At 36.6% G+C, this 20,181-nt stretch overlaps 1 pseudogene; it reads left to right on the top strand.

The window, feature by feature from the left end:
- Positions 1-5,482: 5,482 nt before the first annotated feature.
- On the top strand, positions 5,483-6,007 carry LOC141511890 (glutathione S-transferase P 1 pseudogene; annotated as a pseudogene).
- The last annotated feature ends 14,174 nt before the right edge of the window (positions 6,008-20,181 follow it).

Below are 20,181 nucleotides of genomic sequence, written 5' to 3'. Positions count from 1 at the left end.
CAGGCATATATCAGAAAACCTGGAAAGAATTATATGATCTGATGCAAAGTAAAATGAGCAGAACCAGGAAAATGATGTACACAGTATCAGTAATATTGGTTGCTGATCAAATATAAATGACTTTGTTCTTCTAAGCAACACAATGATCCAAGACAAGTACCAAGAATTCATGATGGAAAAGGCTATCCACATAAAGAACTGATGAACTCTGAAAGCAGATTGAAGTATAATTTTTTTCGCTTATTTTATTTTTTTGTTTATTTTTCCTTTTGATCTCTTTCTTCTTTTACTACTGAAACTAATATGTAAATATTTTATGCAATTGCACATATATAACCTATAACAAGTTGCCTACTATTTTTGGAAGAGGGGAGGCAAAAGGGGGAGGAAAAAAAATTTGGAACTCAAAACCTTATGAAAATGAATGCTAAAAATTATCTTGACATATAATTGGGAAAATAAAATACTATTTAAAAAAGAATATGACAGAAAATTTTAATAAGGAAGATTATACTTATTTCCCCCCCCCCCAAGAAATACAGTGGTTAAACATTTATCAACAGTTGTTGCTAACATAGCAATTATATTGGCCACAGTGGAAGTTTGTGGAGAAATGGAATAACCTAATGCTGTGAGATGCAATTTATGGAAGAAAATTCTGGGGTTGCAAATACTCTTGATGAGATCAGGTTATGGAGACTATGGTGGAGAAAAAGCCACGAGAATAACTTTATGCAGAGGAAACATGCTTGTATTGGAACCAAGGTAAATACTTACATCTAAAAAGCAATGGTAAATTTTAATTCTGTTATAGGAACCCAAATTGTATCATGTGAGTTTCCCTTATTTACCTTGGAATTGGCAACTTTTCCCCAATATGTAATCTTATAGGAATCAATACCTATTTTGTGACTAGGGTGGTTTTGTTGTAAATGATTTTTCTCTAAGTGAAAAATCCAACAGCCTGTGATGAAAAAACTAAAGCTAGGCGTATTTCATAATTAAATTTTATATTTGACATTAAAGAGATTTTGGAACATTCAGAGACAATCTGTAATTGGTTGCCATCAGCTAACCATGTGTTGAAGAAGAGACTTTTTGATTAGTCATGGAGGCAAAAATAAAAGCTGTGTTAGCTTCTGCAAACTCTTCTTTTACTGTATTCTCTTTTGGCTTCATCTGGAGAATCCTTTACTTAAGGAATCTTGTGAGGAACAATACCAACTGGGGTGTTCTGAAAAGTCAGAAGAGTAAGCCAAGTCTGGGCTTCTCAGTCATCACAGAATCAATGCCCCAAGGAGTAAGGAGTAACCTTTAGTACCCTAACCTAACAGTATCTGAGGCTCCAACTCATCTGGCAGTCATCTCACATCTGTACATAAACTTGGTGACACCAGTAAGAACTAAGTTATATTTTGAGCCTAATCCCCCAGAGACCAGTGATGTAGAGGAGAATGTGCCTTCTGGTTTTGGGGAAAGGGAAGGAAGTTTGTATGTTAGATATTTTTATATATTTGAAGTAAACATCCCTTTGTTAAAAAAAACAACCCATGTTAGGGTTTAAATGGAACTGTTTGCATTACAAATAGTTCCTTGTCATTGGAAGAACAGTCAGTTGGAGTCTGAGTCAAAGTCAATAGAAAAGAATACTATCCCACAAATCTCTAGGAGTACTTGAGAACCCAGAAGTAGCCTTTCTACTCTTTGGGAAAGACCCAAATCATCTTTCTATCCCATATCTCTCACTCTGAACTTGGGAAAACAGCAACTTAAAAAAATTCTTGGTGATGGATTGTAAATAAGTCCCTTAACCTGTCTCAGTAGCCTCCTCATCATCTGTAATCTTCCAACCTTTTGTTGTTGTTGCAGTGATTGAGCTATGTAAAATATTAAACAAAAATGTCCCTTTCCCCAACCTTACCTCTCCAATGCATATCTCAAGCTGCTGGACAGATTTTTCAAAGGATAATTTTTTTTAAGTGAAGGGGTGGACAGTCAAAGTTGAGAATTCTAAAATTAGCAGGACCAGCTTCACTGTGAGATCCACACTCCTCAACTCATTGTCTCTGTGGTCTTCCTACTTTGTTTTGCTCTGCTTTTGTTAGCAGTTCAGACTATCAAGAAAAGATCTGTTTGTTTGAAGAAAACTCTCAGGAATTGTGTCTGCCAATATTCTTCAAGAGAGTTATGAAATATTTTCTGTTTCCAACTTACATAAGAGATGTGTCATAATAGAAAAGAACCTTATTAAGTTGAAATGCTATTTACTCCTTATCCTCTCCCACTTCCCCCCAAAATGTCCCGTGTAGAAATTTCATTTTTAAAGCTAGGAAAGAAGGAATATGTTTGGAAGGGACATTAGAGATCATGTAATCAAACTTCATCTATTTTTTAGCAAACTGAGGCCCACACAAGTGAAATGACTTATTAAATCTGGTACCCCAGAATTCTGATTTTCAGTACAGTAATTATTAGAATTGCAAGATAGAAGCGACCCTAGAGATAATCTGATCAATTTACAGAAGCTCAATTTGAGTCCCAGAAAGGCTAATTAGCTTGCCTAAGCTGAAGCAATCAGGATTCAAAACTATGGTTTCTGATTTCAGATGCACTAGTTGTCTCATTACTCTAGCTATCATTCTCCCTAATGATAGCTATTCATCTAATGATGGTGGAGGAACCTGAGTATGCAGCTTCCCCTAAGATAAGAATTCCTTATATGCAAGTTTTATTATCCATTATTCAGTATTATATTTATAATAAATAGTTTGTTTTATTTTGTTTTAAATAAGTTGCTTAAATTTTCAAATAATGAATAAATAAATGAACGAATAAACAATAAATAAATAAATAAATAAATAAATAGATGGCTTCCCCTGGAATAGTCTAACCATAACCCAATACCCTAATCTGGGGAAGAATAATTCATAAAAAAGAGGAAAAATATTCAAAGTCCTTAAGGTGCTTGCAAATTTAAACACCAGATACACTCAAGTCAGAAATGACCAAACCTGATAAATTCAGAACTCAAGAGCTGGTGACTGAGAAATCAGGGAAAAATAGCAATATTTGAGTTAGAAAAAGATTTGCCTGCAAAATTCCTTTAAATAGGGAACTCCTCTCTTTTTAAATATTCCTTACTAAATCATTAATGATAGGAAGGGGGTTAGAACTGGGAGAGAAGAGGAAGGAGAAACTGAGAAGTTACAAGCAAAAGATTTGAGTCAAATCCAATTTAAAATCAATCAGAATGTCTCTGGCATTAATTTTAATCAAGAAGTTTCAATTTACAAAGATTCCATTTATACTTTTATAAACACACATAGGCACTTATTTTTTTTTTTTTGGTTAAAGTACAAGTCTTAAGCTTAGATCCTGAGAAATTAATTCTGTACTTTAAGAAAGAAATTTAATAGGATTATAAAGTCATATGTTTAGAACTAGATGAAACCTTAAAGTTCATCTAATTGAATCCTCTGAATTCACAGATGTGGACACTGAGTCCCAGAGAGATTAAGTGGTAGCCTGAGGTCACACAAATGGTAAGAGCAGAGATCTGATTTGAACCCAAGTTCATCTCCAAATCCAATGTTCTTTATGCTGTACCCTATTAAGGAACCTGTCTAGAAATGTTATAAATAATACACTGTAAACTTTGTTTTTATTTTCCTAATTTCAGCAACTATTTCAACTTCTTCAAAAATTGTTTCTTGAGCTGTAACTCAATGCAGAAGTGGAAATAGTTAAAAATTGTGAGAGATATTGTGGAAAGCATGGATCAGGAAGAAGGAAAGGACAAAGATTCATAGACTGTACAGAAGTCTCATGCTTTCACCTCATGAATACTTTGAGGAAAGAATTGACAGATTATCAACATGGCAAAAACCAAATAATATCACAAAAGATAAAACTGACTTTATCATATTGGACAGGAAAAGATTCAGTGAAGTAGGAATCATTCCTAAATTAATTGTCTATGTATATTCAACCCAATGACTTGTCAGATCATAGAGAAGAACTGGTTAAAAAGAAGAAGACAAATAATGAGCAAAAGCTATGGCATACAGTCAAGCTGATTCATTCAGGGATGAATTAAATGAATATATTAAAATTTTAAAATAAATGGGTAATAGCAGAAATGACTCCGGTTGTGAGATTGTATAGAAGAGTTTAACTGATGTAAAACAATTGCCATGTCATAGACAAGAACCTGAAATTAAGAAACACCTTAACCATCAAAATACTTGTCATATTTCCCAAGCAGAGAGAAATTATAACCAAAGACCAGATCACTTTAGAATATGAACTTATTTTCTGAATCTTACCAAGAAGCGTGATGGATAATTATGAGTGGTGTTGCCTCATAAAGTTGTAGAGAGTAGGATCAGTTTACACAAAGTATAGTGAGAGGCCATATGGCAGAAAGAGAAATCATGGGGTTAGGAATATTTGGCTTCAAATATTGCCTCTAAAGCAAACTGGCTATGTGACCTATGGTAAATCCCCTAATCTTCCAGTCTCCTAGACAATTCTCTAAGACTATAAATTGTAAAGTCATTAATGATCTATATTAATAGAGATAATTTTCCCTTTGGAAGTTCCCCATATCAGTGAAATCCTAGCACTGAACTAACACAGAATGAAACAGCTTAACAAGAGAACCAACTGAGTAAAATATTTTTAGGCATTTAAGAATGGAAGTGAAAGGAGAACAATTAAAAAGATAAAAAAATAGAGAAAACTGCAATGATTTTTAATTTTAATCTTTCATTATTATGAGCAGTAGAGTCATCACATTTAAATTTCCCATATCATAGCCCCAGAGATATCTGGATGGGATAGTATAAAATAGCAGTAAAGAAAACAAAGAGGAGAAAATCCATGGGAATGAACCAAATGTATATTGAGGGAATCCTTTTCAGAAAGGGACACATGAAGATGCTGAGAAATTGGTTTATGTGGCATTTAGAGAATGGAAAAATAAAAAAAGTATGAGAAAAAATTTGACCTGATTCATATTTTAAAATAGGGACTGAGAGGACATCAACAATTATTAATATCTATGCCTATTTTTCCATCCATACAAAATTTTTGTGTCACTCATCACTCTTTACCCATGAATCAAGGGCACCCTAGATGAAAGTCTTAATAGGGAACAAGCAATCTTTCTCAAGAGATATTCTACTATGAACCATTTCTTTTCCATTTTGCAACTGACTGAAAGATGTAGACAAAGCAAGAACAATGGGGAATGGCTAAACAAATTGTGCTATACAGATGTAAAGGAATATTACTGTGATACAAGATATGATGAGTATAAAGAAATATGGAAAGAACTGGTACAAAGTGAAGAAAACAGAGCTAAGAAAGCAATACACATGACTTCCTGCTCACATTTGTTCCTGTGTGCTGCTATCTCCAGAGATGACTCACTATACCATCATCTACTTCTCTGTTTGAGAGAGAAACAAGACCACAGTGGATGCTCCTGGCTGACCAAGGTCAGACCTGGAAGGATGAAGAAATGTTCAAAGATATGGATGAAGGGGGACCTCAAAGTCAGCTGCTCAAATCCACAGATGGGGATGACCTTAAACCAGAATAAAGCCATCCTGAGATACCTGGGATGCCAACAAGGACTCTATGGGAAGAACACTTGAGAAGCTACTTTCTTGAGTGTGGCCAACTCTGGGGTGGAAGACATCTGGTTTAAGTATGCTTAACTCCTCAACCAGAACTATGAGGAGAACAAGGAGCAGTACGTGAAGGACCTGTCCATCTACCTGAAGACTTCTGAGACCCTGCTGTCTCAAGGCAAGGCCTTTATCATGGGGGGACCAGATTTCATTTGCAAATTACAATCTGCTAGACCTACTGTAGTTTCACCAGATACATTCCTTGCCACTGCCTGAATGTCTTCCCCTTCCTGAATAGCTGTTTAGCTTGGTTCTCCTTCTGGCCCAAACTCAAGATCTTCCTGACCTCATCCCAGCACACTCATCAATGATAATAGTAAACACTGAGGCCTTGGCCTGAACCTTATCTTGCAACAGCAAAACAAAAAAAATAATATATGAAACAAATTGTTGTAATTCAGTCATTCAGTCATATCCAACCTTCTGTGACCCTGTGGATCCTACCGTGCCAATGCTATCCACAAGGTTTTCTTAGCAAAGGTACTGAAGTTGTCATTTCCTTCTTCAACAGATTAAAACAAGAGGTAAATGACTTGCCCAGGGTCACACAAATAATTAGTGTCCGAGACTAGATAAATAAAACAATGTAAATTAAAAGAACAATCTCACACACATGCACACACATCCATAAACAAATGTAAATATTATGGAGATCGAGCATGATGCAAATGAAGAGATAGCAGAAGACACCCTCAATCCATCCCATTGGGGAAATGAGAGGTCCACAGATATTGTGCATTATACATGTTTTCAGAGTTTTTCAGTAGATTGAACTGTCATATAAATTTTTGATTTTTCTTTAGTCTTTAAAAATACTATTTGTTACATGGGATAGATCTCTGATGGGGGAAGGAAATGAATGGTATAATAAACTATGATGATGTAAAAAGCAGAAGACATCAAAAATTAATTTTAAAAAAGGAGATAGAGTTACAGAGGATTAAGTTGTCATGTATCCTATTGCAAAATTCTAGAATGGAAATAGGTGATTTGTAAATACTTAGAAAAGAGATTGGGGTGGAGAGGGGCAAAGCCAAGATGGTGGCATGAAGGCAGGAATTCCCAGAAACTTGTTACCCAAAAAACTCTAAAAGCCATTAAATTATGACTCTAGCCAAAATTTAAAGGTGCAGATTGCACAGAAAGAATGAGTGATACAACTTCCCAGTCCAAGACAACTTAGAAGTTCCACGGGAAAGGTCTGTTTCACTGGGACTGGGGGATAGAAAAAGCCACTGTAAGCACAACCTGGCTGAGTGCCTAAATCCTTGGGAGTGCCTGAGGACTTGACAGAGGGGCATGGTTTCCAGGCCTCCTGACCCAGGGATCACCGAGAACAGCTTGAAGGGGTGACAAGAGAACTCTGCCTCACCAGAGTAAGTGTGAAGTGAGCACCAGCCTCAAAGCAGCCCTGTGGTGAGAACCTGTAGAAGGAATGAGGAAGCCAGTCTGCACCTACAGAGCGCAGCCTACAGTTGGTAAGGGGGTGAGAGGGGAGACTGCAGAGGTCTCTCTGTTCTCCCTGGGGCAGGACTCAGCTGTTTGCCCACACCCAAATCCAGGTTGCAGTTTAGGCTTCCATACCACTATAGCTGAGCAGGGACCCTCCTCACAGCTCCAAGGCAGAGGGGAGGGCCTGTGATCATCCATATATCAAAGCACAGGCAAGAGAGAAGTCAAAGCCTCTCATAAGATCTTGGAAGAATTAAAGTCCCTGTGGGTTGTCCCCAAAAGCCCCCAAAGCTTTGGAAGTGTGATAATCAATCATAGGCTGAGGAGATAAGCAAACAAATGAAAAAGAAGAATCTGACCATAAAAAATTACTTTGGTCCTATGGAAGATTCAGAAGATGGCAAAATTGAAGCTTCTGTACCCAAAATCTCCAAGAGAAATAGAAAATGGGCTCAGACTGGATGAGCTCAAAAAAGACTTTCAAAAGCAATTAAGGGAGGTAGAGGAAAAATTGGGAGGAGAAATGAGAGCAATGCAGATAAATCATGGAAACCAAATCATCAGCCTAGTGAAAGAAATACAAAAAAATACTGAAGAAAATAATATGTGAAAAACCAGTTTAGGTAAAATGGAAATAGCAACACAAAAGACAAATGAGGAGAAGAATGCCTTAAAAAGAAGAACTGGCCATCTGGGAAAGGAGATAACAAAGCTCTCTGAAGAAAATAACTCCTTCAAATGTAGAATGGAACTAAAGGAAGCTGATGACTTTGTGAGAAATCAGGAAGAAATAAAACTATTCCAAAAAACCCCACCAAAAATTAGAAGAAAATGTGAAATATCTCATTGGAAATGAGAAAATAGCAACTGTGGGAAAAATATTGAAGCAACTTCTTTGGTGGGCTCATGATAAAGAAGTCAATTCATCCCAGAGACAGAGCCATTGGAATCTGAACAGACTGAAGTACATTTTTTTCTCTTTCACTGTTCTTGAGATTTGTCATCTTTTTTAGGGGAGGAGTGGGCTTTTTTTAAGGTTTTTTTGCAAGGCAAATGGGGTTAAGTGGCTTGCCCAAGGCCACACAGCTAGATAATTATTAAGTGTCTGAGACCGGATTTGAACCCAGGTACTCCTGACTCCAGGGCAGGTGCTTTATCCACTGTGCCACCTAGCCGCCCCTGAGGAGTGGGTTTATGCTTACTCTTACAACAAGATTATTATAATAATATAAAATAAATAAACCAAAAAAAGAGATTACCAAGTGACAGCACAGGTTTACTAAAGAGAAGTCATGAAAAAGAATGAAAAAAAGAAGAAAATGTGAAATATCTACTTAGAAAAAACTCATCTGGAAAATAAATTCAAAGAGATAATTTAAAATTATTGGACTACTTGAAAACCACAATTAAAAAAATATCCTAAAAATACTATATCAAGAAATTATCATGGGAAACTGCCCTGATATCTAAGAACCAGAGAGTAAAATAGAAATATAAAGAACCTATTGATCTTCCCATCCTCTCCAAAATGAGAGATCTGAAAACTCCTTGGACATAATATCCAAATTCTAGAGCTCCTAGTTCAAGGAGAAAATATTCCAAGTAACCAGAAAGAAGTATTTTACAGATTGTGGAGCCAGAGTCAGGATAACACAGGATTTAGCAGCTTCTACATGAAAAAATCAGAGGGGTTCAAATATGATATTCTAGAGGACAAAGGAGCTAGGATTACAACCAAGAATGATCTACTCAGTGAAACTAAGTATAACCTTTAGGGGGGAAATGGATTAGAGGACTTTCAAGCATTCCTAGTGAGAAGACAAAAACTAAACAGAAAATTCATTTTTCAAATACTAGACTCAAGAAAAGCTTAAGGTAAACAGAAAGGGAAATCATAAGGAATTCAATAAGGTCAAATTGTTTACATTCATAAATAAGAAGATGATACTTGTAGCTATTAAGAATTTTATAATTATTAGGGGAGTTAAATGGAATAAACATAGACAGAGGGCATGGTGTGAGTTGACTGATATTCAAAACTTCAAATCAAAACAAAAAGAAAACTGAAGAATAAGAAAGAGGGATGCACTGGGAGAAGGGGAAAGAGGTAGAATGTGATGAATTATCTCATAGAAAAGAGGTGTAAAAAGAGGGGAAGATAGGGAATGTGGGCAGAGCTTGAACCTTATTTTCATTAGAACTGGATAAAAGAAGAAATAATACACATACTCAGTTTAGTATAGAAATCTAAACTTCAGGGAAGCAGGAGGGGCGGTGCATAGGAGGTGGATTGCTATTAGAAGAGAGGATAGATTTGGGAAGGTGATTGTCAGGAGGAAAACACTTTTGAGGAGGCACAGGGTGAAAGGAGAGAGAGAAAGTGAGAGAAACAGGGAGAGAGAGAGAGAGAGAGAGAGAGAGAGAGAGAGAGAGAGAGAGAGAGAGAGAAATGGAGAAATTAGGATGTAGTAAAATAAATAGTTAGCAATTACAATGGGATGAATTCACCATATTACAGAAGTATAACAGAGTGAATTAAGAACCAGAATTCTACAATATGTTGTTTACAAAATAAAAGGAATCTAGCAGTGACTTTCCATTTCTATGGCCTTCATCCAGCAGCTAGTTTCAAGGGGATGTAACTAAAATCAGCAAGACTAGTCAGAAGTTACTCTTATTTGGAAGAACCAGCATCACTTCTCTTAACCCTGGAATTCCCTGAAGTTCTATACTCAAAAATATTTTTCACTATTCATATTTCTCAGACTAAAATGTATACTGTAAGGGTCAGTATGATAGAATAAAGAAAATGGGACATGATTTAGAAGAGGAGTTTAACTCATTGGCTAATCAGTTTTGCCTCATCTTCAATCCAAACTTTTAGTTTAAAAATTCCAGCACTGTATTTGCAGCTCCCAGCAGGGTGAGGCAACCTCAGAATATATTTAAGTGTCCAACTAATGGCTAATGAGGCAACCTGAACTTTATTATATTCCTTTGAAGGATAAGAATGAGGAAGGGTAGAGGAATAATTTGATTCCTTGGTTATTTGCTCAGTTTGCTTTGTGAAAGTACACTGACTTTGCTAGATCTTCAAAAAAAAATCATTATCCTGTATATCATCATTGATAAATCCTCCCTAGAGTATATAATCCTTCACTCTTTTTTCACTTTCTAATTTCCAGCTATACAGCCTTGTAATGAAAACAGGATAAAACAGAATGAACAAGACATTTTTCGACACAATGAAAGAATTTTGACTATTCCTAGTTTCATTTTTTGTTTTAATTTTTTTGGTGAAAGTACACTGACTTTTTATTTTTCTTTTAAATTGGGAAGGAGTGAAGGAAAGAGGGAAAAATGTACACTAATTGGCAAATTAAATGAAAAAAGAACATAGGAGGAAGATTTTTCATTCTGTACTCTCTAGGCAGGGCTTCATCTAAACTTCATTCCAGGGATACTGTTTTCTACTCCAGTCTGAAAAATCACTAAAATTCTATGGTCAGTTGATGATGGGTTGTGGCATCTTATAATTTTCACTGTAGGATCTTCTTCTTTATATCTCATCTCAATCACCTTTGCTTCATTTGAAACCCTTTTTCTTCTATTGAGCTGTCAGTAAAAATAGAAAATAGCTTCTCACTGGTCTGTACAATATCCCTTCTAGAAGTTTTCCATTCCAGGTAGAGAGGTATGTTGTACCTATCATCTTAGCCCTGGGATCTTTTTTAGATAAGAGAAGGCACACAGGGGGTTGTTTGCAATGGTCAACATTTTATTGGTTCACAATATGTGTGTGTCTATGTCAAGATGGAAATGGATTTAGGAGATGCTATCAGGAAGTTAGGAACAGGAGCAAAAAGGCAAAGAAGCCACAAATACTAGATATGGTCAGATAGAGGAATAGGTTGCGCCTAGGAATTACCTGGAGCTATCGGCTAAAGTAGAAGTAGTTAACTGGAGACCAATGAGAAGTTCCCAGTAAACCCCATAGGTCAGAACAAAGGCTAAAACTAAAATAATGCAACTGGGACTTTGTCCCAGGATGCTGAAATTTAGATGGTTCTAACAGTACTAATCAAAGGGTCTTTTCTCCCCCTCAAAACTGGTATCCCAGGGACATTTCTTACTTTTTTCCCAGATGCAAAAATTCCTAATTACAGTTCAAGCTCCAGGGAATAGGTGAAATGTTGACTAAGTAAGAAATATTAGAAACATAGCCCACAGAAATGGAATGAGTAGAACAAGGCAGATGGTTATGAACCCAGATGAGTAATCTAGGTAATAAAGGGGCAGGAGGGATCCAGACAAGCAGTCTGCCACCACCTACAATGATAATAATAACTCCCTCAAAGGCTAATCTATTATCTCTGGCAGAAGGGGCTTGAGAAAGCTATTGAAAATCTGATTATAATAATAATTATAACAAAGCCTATAACAGTATCTGTTATATATAATATAAAATTTAAACTTCATCCCTGTCCAATCAACAAACAAATTTCAGCAAAGAATATGGAAATTTTCATATCAGAAATTCTAGATCCCCACAATGAACAATTGAAAGCAAAAGTTAAAAGATTAAAGGAAATTCTAGATCCCCATAATGAAAAGATTAAAGAATCTTAAGATTCAAAGTAACACAAAGGACAAAATAAGTAATTCAACATCAGTCAAAAACTTTATTACAGATGGTTGAAAAGGAAAGAAATCAAGGACAAGATAGAACAAGATTGTTATGAAAAATAAATAATTGTCTATATGTTCACAAAGAAGCAGCTTGGTGACACAGTAGATGGAATGATGACCCTGGAGTCAGGAGGACTTGAGCTTAAATCTGGCTTTACTAGTTTGTGTGTCCTGGGGCAAGTTATTTCACCCTCTTTGTTTCAGTTTCCTCATCTGTAAAAATGAGTTAGGAAAGGAAGTGGCAAACCACTGAAGTATTTTTGTTAAGAAAACCTCAAATGGAGTCAGAAAGAGTTGGACATGATAAAAAAACGACTGAACATAGGTTTATAAGAAGTTTGAGTTTGGTTGTCTCCATAAAACCCCAAAGGCATATATATGAGGCAGAGTATTTAAGAAGAGAGGTAGTACAAGTGTATGAGATTAGCTCTCACCAGTCTGAGTGTGGAATAATTTATTTCATAGGAAAAAGTCAGGGAAAGCAAATCTGACACTGTCTCTGGTGGGCTGTCCTTCTTTGTGTGTCAGTGTGCTCTCTATTGATCCTAAAACCAAATAAACTCTTATATATTTGGCATTTAAAGCCCTTTATAACCTGACTTGAGTTTGTAAGGTGTTCAGGAGGATTAGCACCTCTGGTGTGAGTTCTTTATGAGTCCTTTGGTGACTAACAGATTTACCCGACAACAACCCTGGAGTTGGGAGGACCTGACTTCAAATCTGTCTTCATATTCTTAACAATTATCTAGCTGTGTGACCTTGGGAAAGTCACTTTGACCCCATTTCCTTGGCAAAAAAAAACCCCCAACCAAAAAACAAAATAAAAATTAAAAAAAGAAGGATTTAAGAAGCTATAGCATGTACATCAGCCACATCTTGGTAAGCTGTCTTAGCAGAGAGGTTAAATGTTGAGGGGAAGCAAGGGGTCCCAAACCCACTGATGTGTCAAGCATGTGTCAAGCATGTGAAGAATCCCCCTACCCCCAGGAATGAACTGATGAGAACAGTTAGTTTCAATGGCCATGAAGACAACTAAAAGAGGCTCTGTAGATGCTTAGAGCTTGATCAGTTATTGAAAACCCCAAGGTCATCCCACTCCATTCTAGGCCATCACCAGTTGTCTTGTCCATCAAGACCAGTTGTCTTAAGCCATCACCTTTGTCTTGCCACTGAACACTGGGAAGAGGAGAGTGAGGCTGATAACCTTGGGCAGCTTTACCTCACTTAAATTTAATTCATGCACAAGTCAAGACATCATCCATGAAGTCATTGTTCCTCTTAAAAAAATGGACTCAACCTATCTAACCTTAAATTCCTTTCCTATGGTCCAGTCCATTTGGCCTTCTTGTTCATTGCATACAACTTTTTGATCTCTAAACATAAAATGCACACCCTCTGCATTCCAATTTCTTAGAATCTTTTGAAGGACAAAAGGTTCATCTTGGGCATTTCCTTTTGTGTTTGTATTTCTCAGGGAGTGGGGGCTGCAGCACATTAGTGCCATGGATTTCAGTTAGATGTGCTAAATGAAGTGGAACTTATACTTGTTATCACATATGTATGTGCAAGGCCCCTAACTCACAAAATGTGTCCTAATTCCTCAAAGCAAAGAATAATACTCTGCAATGAAAAACAACCAAAGTGTTTAAGAGCCACTATTCTCTACAGGAAGTCTTTCCAGGTCCTCTCAATGGATTCAATTTGTAGTGTTAGCAGTTAGTAGAGTGCCTGTTATATAGGAGGTGCTTAATAATTGCTTGCTTACTTGAATGTAGAGAAATTAAACTTGTAAACCTTGTAAATTATAAACTTGTTGGGAATAAATATGGGAGTGTTTGCTATTTACGGCAATTTCTTTTTATGTACCTTGCATTTCTATTATAAGTATATTGCCTCTTTTACAATTGCAAAATGAAGCCCTGTAATATTAAAACTGTTTGGTCTTTTGGGTAGTTAGCAAGAAAACAGGGGCTTGGGGCAACCTTGAATCAGGATTTAACAGCTTGAGAGTAAAATAGGACACCCACACTGCTAAACCCAGGGAACTATTGAATTGAATTGACTGAATTGAAATAGAAGAGGCACTTTGGTTCAGGCATCCACCCAAATTCTCATTTGTGGATACATTGACCCTGGAAAACCACCTGCCACCTACTGGACTTGAATGATCCATCTGGGAGAGTGATAAATACAAGTATCATAATACCGAGCCCCAGGCTCCTTACATGGAACATACATGTTTTTTTAATGCCTGTGAAGGGAATTTCTTTATATTATTAATTACTTAACTGTCCCACTTATTATTCCTATTAAAATTGTTTCCATGCCTTCTCTGGAGCTTTTAATAGAGATTGCCTGAGACAATAAATAGCATTTATGTAATCAGCATAAGACCATTAACTTTGCATAAATACAAAATAAATGGAAGAAACGATCTCTCATTAACTAAAAGAGGTTATACAGTTTAGATTAGGTCCAGAGCTATAATCTTGTTCAAAGTAATCTGCATTGATTAAAATGTAAATAAACTGACTAAAATGCAAATATGAAAATAAACTCTAAGAATCTCAATCAGAAGACATAGTCACCTGTGCTTGGGAGCCTTTAGGCTCATGCCAAGAGGAGAAATAGAATTCTTCTTTGTCAGGGCGGCTAGGTGGTGCAGTGACCGGGCCTTGGAGTCAGGAGTACCTGGGTTCAAATCTGACCTCAGACACTTAATAATTCCTTATCCGTGTGGCCTTGGGCAAGCCACTTAACCCCACTGCCTTGAAAAATCTAAAAAAAAAATGAATTCTTCTTTGTGAACCATTCTCCAGTTAGGTAGCTTTGTGGGTCAAATTATTCAATAAAAAAACTGAGTTCAGTTCATGTGTAACCTTAATATACTGAGCCTTAGTCATAATACACTTCCACATGCAATTGCAGACTAAACACCAATTTAAATGTACCTCTCAAAAATTTGCTTTGGAAAGTACTGAAGCAAGGTTTCCATGGAAGATAATCCAGGCAAAAGTGTGGTTTCTTAGGTAATGTGTTGCAATAATTTGGTACTTTTCAAAGGTAAGCTTGATGTGTCATACTATTCTCAATTTCTTCCCTCCCAGCTCTTTATCAGTTTTTGATCTGAGAAATGAAAAGTTGTCCAAGGTAGAGAGATGAAAGAGCATGGGGCATACATTCCTTTATTTGATAAGTACATACATTCCTTTAATTGCGGATAGATAAATAATACCCTTGATGGACAGGTGAATGGAGATTATATCTCTAGTGCTAAAAAGGACCTCAGAAGTTATCCAATCCAACTCCTTCATTTTACAGATGAGAAAACAGACAGGTGATTTACTCAGTCAAATGGGTGCTAATCATAGGAGGTGGGTTTTGAACCCACGGGCCTTTAGAGCCTGTGATCTATGAAAAAAATTGACACATTTTACAGTTTTCCTTTTCTCATTCTCTTCTTGACCCATTCTATGTTATATCTGAGTCTGTTGACATAAAATTTTAGGATTCAGCTAATAATGTGGACATAACAGTTTTTAAAATATCCCTCTTTGAAGTGTGTTTGTGTATATTGTGTGTGTATGTGAAAGTGAACGTGTGAATAAATAATAAAGTAGGGCATTTAAAGACCAACCCAGACTAGTAAGGTATAGTGGAAAGTGCGCCAGAGTAGCTAGCAGTCAGGAGATATGGGGTTCTAATTCTCCCATTTATGCAAAGTACATGTTGCTTCTATTTCATTCTTAATTTACCCTCACTAAATGTTCTTCACCATACTTCCCCCTTTTCATGGATTTCCTCACTTGAGTACACATTCCTGACATAGAATGTTACTCCATTTCCCAAGCCTGACTTGTATCTAATTAATTCCTTTGAAATAAAGTACAATATTTTATTATCTTTCAATTATAGATTATATCATGTCACATATATTTATGAAGTCAAATTTAGGTTCTTTAATTAAGATTGATGGTACATTTTGTTACCTGTACTCTGCACATTTGTTTAGAGATATATGAGGTTGTGAAGTTTATTGCAACCTTTTCTTGGGTAAGAGTGGACTTTTTCACTGATTTTTCTTCCTGGGTACGTGGGATCCAGTTTTGCAGATATTTTTAAGCAATCTTCTTCACTTCTTCCATTTTCAGTTTTAAGAACTTTTGATTAGACCTGAATGTCTCCAGGAAAATATGTATTTTTTTACATGTCCTTTTTAGTTAGGTCATAGATACATTCCATCCTTTGCCAATGGGAATTGTAAACTGATTTTTTTTTACCTTTTCTTCCCACAACCCCTTAAGCCCTCCTATTTTGTTCTACTGAAACATTCAGGTCTCAGTTACATCTCATGTCACTTCACCTTTGATGTGCCAATGGAGGCCAGAAAGCATGTCCTACCTCCTCTGCTTGCACACAGTCTCTATTTAGCAATCATTTCCTAATATGGGACCCAAATCTATTAATTCCCCTAGTCTCAGTTCAAATTTCAGTCCTGGATTCCATCTTTATTATTTCTGATATCATTCTCTGGTCTTATCAGGAATCATTTGTGTTCCCACTGTTACCTGGCTTTGTTCTTACTGTTACCTGTCTTTCTGCTCTAGATCATCTCCATCAAATATTAACAATAAAGAAGCCTACTGTTAATAAAGAAAGATCCCCTTAGCAAAAGTGATGATTACCATATATTTCTGGTGATTCACATGATCCCAAATGAAGTTATCAGAAGGAATCTAGAAGGAGGCACTAAGGATTAGGAAGTTTTGGGCAAAAAACTGAAGACTTTTTGGGCAAAGATAATATTTTTATTACTGTTGATAATTGAAGGTAAGAATTTTAGGAGGTAAAGGCAAATCTTGAAAGCAAGCAGATGGTAGCTGAGAATGGATTTGGATTTTTTTGGACTTCAGCTAAAAATAAGAAATGTTGGTCAAATCTTAGTCAAGGGGAGATTATATCTAACCAGGAGTAGTCCAACTGCACTTGCCTAAAGTCTTTCAAGAACAGCAGCTAGGTGGCACAGTGGATAGAGCATTGACCCTGGAGTTAGGAGGACCTGAGTTTAAATCTGGCCTCAGACACTTAATAATTACCTTCCCATGTGACCTTGGGCAAGTCACTTCAACTCATTGCCTTGCAAAAAATGAAAAAAAGAGTAACATATATATTAATATGATATACTCAGATGAGAAAATCAGAAAACCAGAGGGAAAAGTATGGTGGAGGAAAAATTAAAAGGTAGAAGCAAAAGGGACATTGCCACTGGAATAGTTTATAGAACATTTCAATAGAAAAGAGGAAGTAGGTGAGCCCAAGATACAGATCATAGAGGTAGCATGACATAGAAGTGATGGAGAGTATCAATTATCTGGACATCTGCTAGAACTCTCACCAGTAAAAACAGACCTGTTAATATTTTCTTGACTTGAATTCATTATAATTTCATCTTTCAATAAATGGAGAAATCATTTGTTAGATCTGATTCTGAACAAGGGAGATTTGATTGTTGAAATAGAAATATGATAATTTAGGAGGGAATTAATCACTTAGAATTTGTAATAGAGGAATGAAGGAGAAATAATTTATTAAATTTCTACTTTCATAATGCCTCCCCCCTTTCTCTTAGGTCAATTCTCTGGATGCAGTGAGAGTTAATATATATATATGTGTGTGTGTGTGTGTGTATACATACATATATGTTTGTATGTATTAATTAAACACCTGTTCTCCAATCCGGGTCTCCTGTCTAAAGCTATCATCTCAAACCAGCCTCCCATAGGGTTGGAAATGTCACCACTAAACATTAGTCCCATTTATATGAATTTGTGTATATTGCATACTGACAGAATTATATATATATATATATATATATATATATATATATATATATATATGTATATGTAGAGACTGCCATATCTGAATGCTTATCAAAGAAGCATGGATTTGACTATAAAATAAAAGAACCCTGAGACAAAAAGAACTGGGTTTGAAATCTGGCACCATGTGTTACTTGGAAAAAGTTAGCTCTTCTTTCTGAGGCTCAGTTTTCTCATCTGTAAAAATGGGATAATTATCGTTACATCACCTACCTCACATGGTTGTTTTGGGGAAAGAGGTTTGTAAATCACAGAATGCTACGTAAATCTACATTCTTGTGCATGCTCATACATGCATGTGCACCTATGCATTATTACATAGATTTTCATGTTGTTGGATCATGAGAAAAGGACCCTCACCTGACCCTGACCATCTGGTGTTGTTTCTTTTTCTCCAGAAGATACAGGGGAAAACATGCACAGTGGGATGTAGGAAATGTAAAAAATCTTAGTGTTTATCCATGTAATTCCTACTGGGTCCTCCCATGCCAAACTGTAAACATTTACCTCTGACTGAGCCAAGATCTAAATGTTCAGTTTTTTTTATGGTTTTTCTTAAAATAAGGGATATTACTTGATATCTTTGCACTTTCTTAAACTCCAAGCCAACATGGTAGATATTTTGTTTCCAAAGGCTTGCTAACACTGCCAAAGCTTTCCTGGATTGGGAAGAGAAATATTGTTTGTCCTTCTTTCTGGAAGAGGACCATGACATCAGGAAAGTGATACCGTGACTTGCAAGTGAATTGGATTTAAGTAGGGGCGGAGGTTGAGCAAAGTCATCAGACTTACTCTCTCTTCTGGAGCTGTCTGGATCTAGTAGCAAGTTATAGATCAAGATGACTGGAGATGGTTCAGGATGCCATGGGAGATCTTGATTTTTTAAAAAGTCTTTCCTAGTCTAAATTTGACTGAGGCAACACCCATTCAGTAAATAAGACTAGGTAAAAAAATGAGGCAAAGAAAGGCTTCTTTGGCCTAGTCAAAAAAAAATCAATCTGGGAAAGGACAACCCTCAGGCTTTCTGGTCAAAACATAAACAATTGCTATTTAATTGGAGAAGAATGACAATACAAGCAAAAGAAGACATGCAAAGCTGAAACAGTGGAAAGCTCACATCTTAGGCTCATAGAATTCAAAGTAGAGACCTCAAAAGCCATGTGGCACAGATGGGGAAACTGAGGAGTATAGAGCTTAAATAACTTGCCTAGAATCACTGGAGGTTTTAAGTCTCAGAGGAAGTATGTGAAACCAAATTGAGTCAGGTTCAAGTTACAACAATAAGCATTTCTTAAGCATTGAGGATATAAAGAAAGGCCAAAAAGATAGCATACTCTCAAGGACCTCATAGTCTAATGGGAAGACATTGTACTAAGATAATGTACAAAGGTCAATTGGAGTTGAACAATAGAGGGAAAGAAATAACCCTTTGGGCATTTGGGAAAGGTTTCTTTCAGAAGTTAAACTTTTGGCTTGAAGAAAACCAGAGAAGCCAGGGATCAGATAAAAAGATGGAGAGAATTCTAGGCCTGGGGAACAGTCAGTAAAAGAAGACCAAATTAGAGGAGTTTCTTATGTGAGGAATACCAAGGAGATCATGTCATTGGATTGCAGAATGTGTGGGGTGGGGAGGAGTAAGGTATAGAGGAATAGGAAGATAAGAAAGACAGGTCATGAAGGGCTTTAAGAGCCAAACTGGATTTTATATTTGATCCTGGAGGACAAATAACCTGGGAGTGTATGTATGTAGATATTCACCTGTGTGTACCTGTTTATATATAATAATGTTTGTTCTTCATTTTTGAAGACCACAACATTAGGGAAGTGATGCCATGACAAAACACATGAATTGTTTTTTTGAGTAAAATGGGACTGTGCTAAGTCACCAGCCTCACTTTCTCCTCCAGAGCCATCTGGATCCAGTGACCAAACATGAATAAGGGTGACTGGAGGTGACACTGGATGTGAGGCAGTCAGGGTTAAGTGACTTGCCCAAGGTCGCACAGCTAGTAAGTGGTGAGTGTTTGAGGTTGGACTCAAACTTCCGTCCTCCTGATGACAAGAGCCAGTGCTCTATTCACTGCGCCACCTACATGGTATATTTGAACATGTGTATAGACATATCTATGTGTATTTATGTATGTGTGCTGATATAATATAAATGTATGTATGCATTGTGTGTATACATACCTACAGAGACAGAGACAGACTGAAGTTTATTGAATGGGGGAATAACCTAGACTTCAGGAAGATCTGTTTGACAGCTGAGTAGAGAATGGATTGGAAGGAGAGAGAGACTTGAGGCAGGGAAGCCAACCAGCAGGCTTTGGCAATTATCTTGGCATGAGGTGATGAGGGCTTGTTCCAAGGTGATTCCAGTTCCAGAGAAGGGGAATGCATGAGAGATGTTATGAAGCAAGTGCTTATGCTTCTGTATTAGTCTTTTTTCCTCACCTCCACTGCCA

The sequence above is a fragment of the Macrotis lagotis genome, chromosome 2, assembly GCF_037893015.1.
Source record: "Macrotis lagotis isolate mMagLag1 chromosome 2, bilby.v1.9.chrom.fasta, whole genome shotgun sequence".
Classification (NCBI taxonomy): Eukaryota; Metazoa; Chordata; class Mammalia; order Peramelemorphia; family Peramelidae; genus Macrotis; species Macrotis lagotis.
This window is presented reverse-complemented; position numbering and strand designations above follow the sequence as displayed.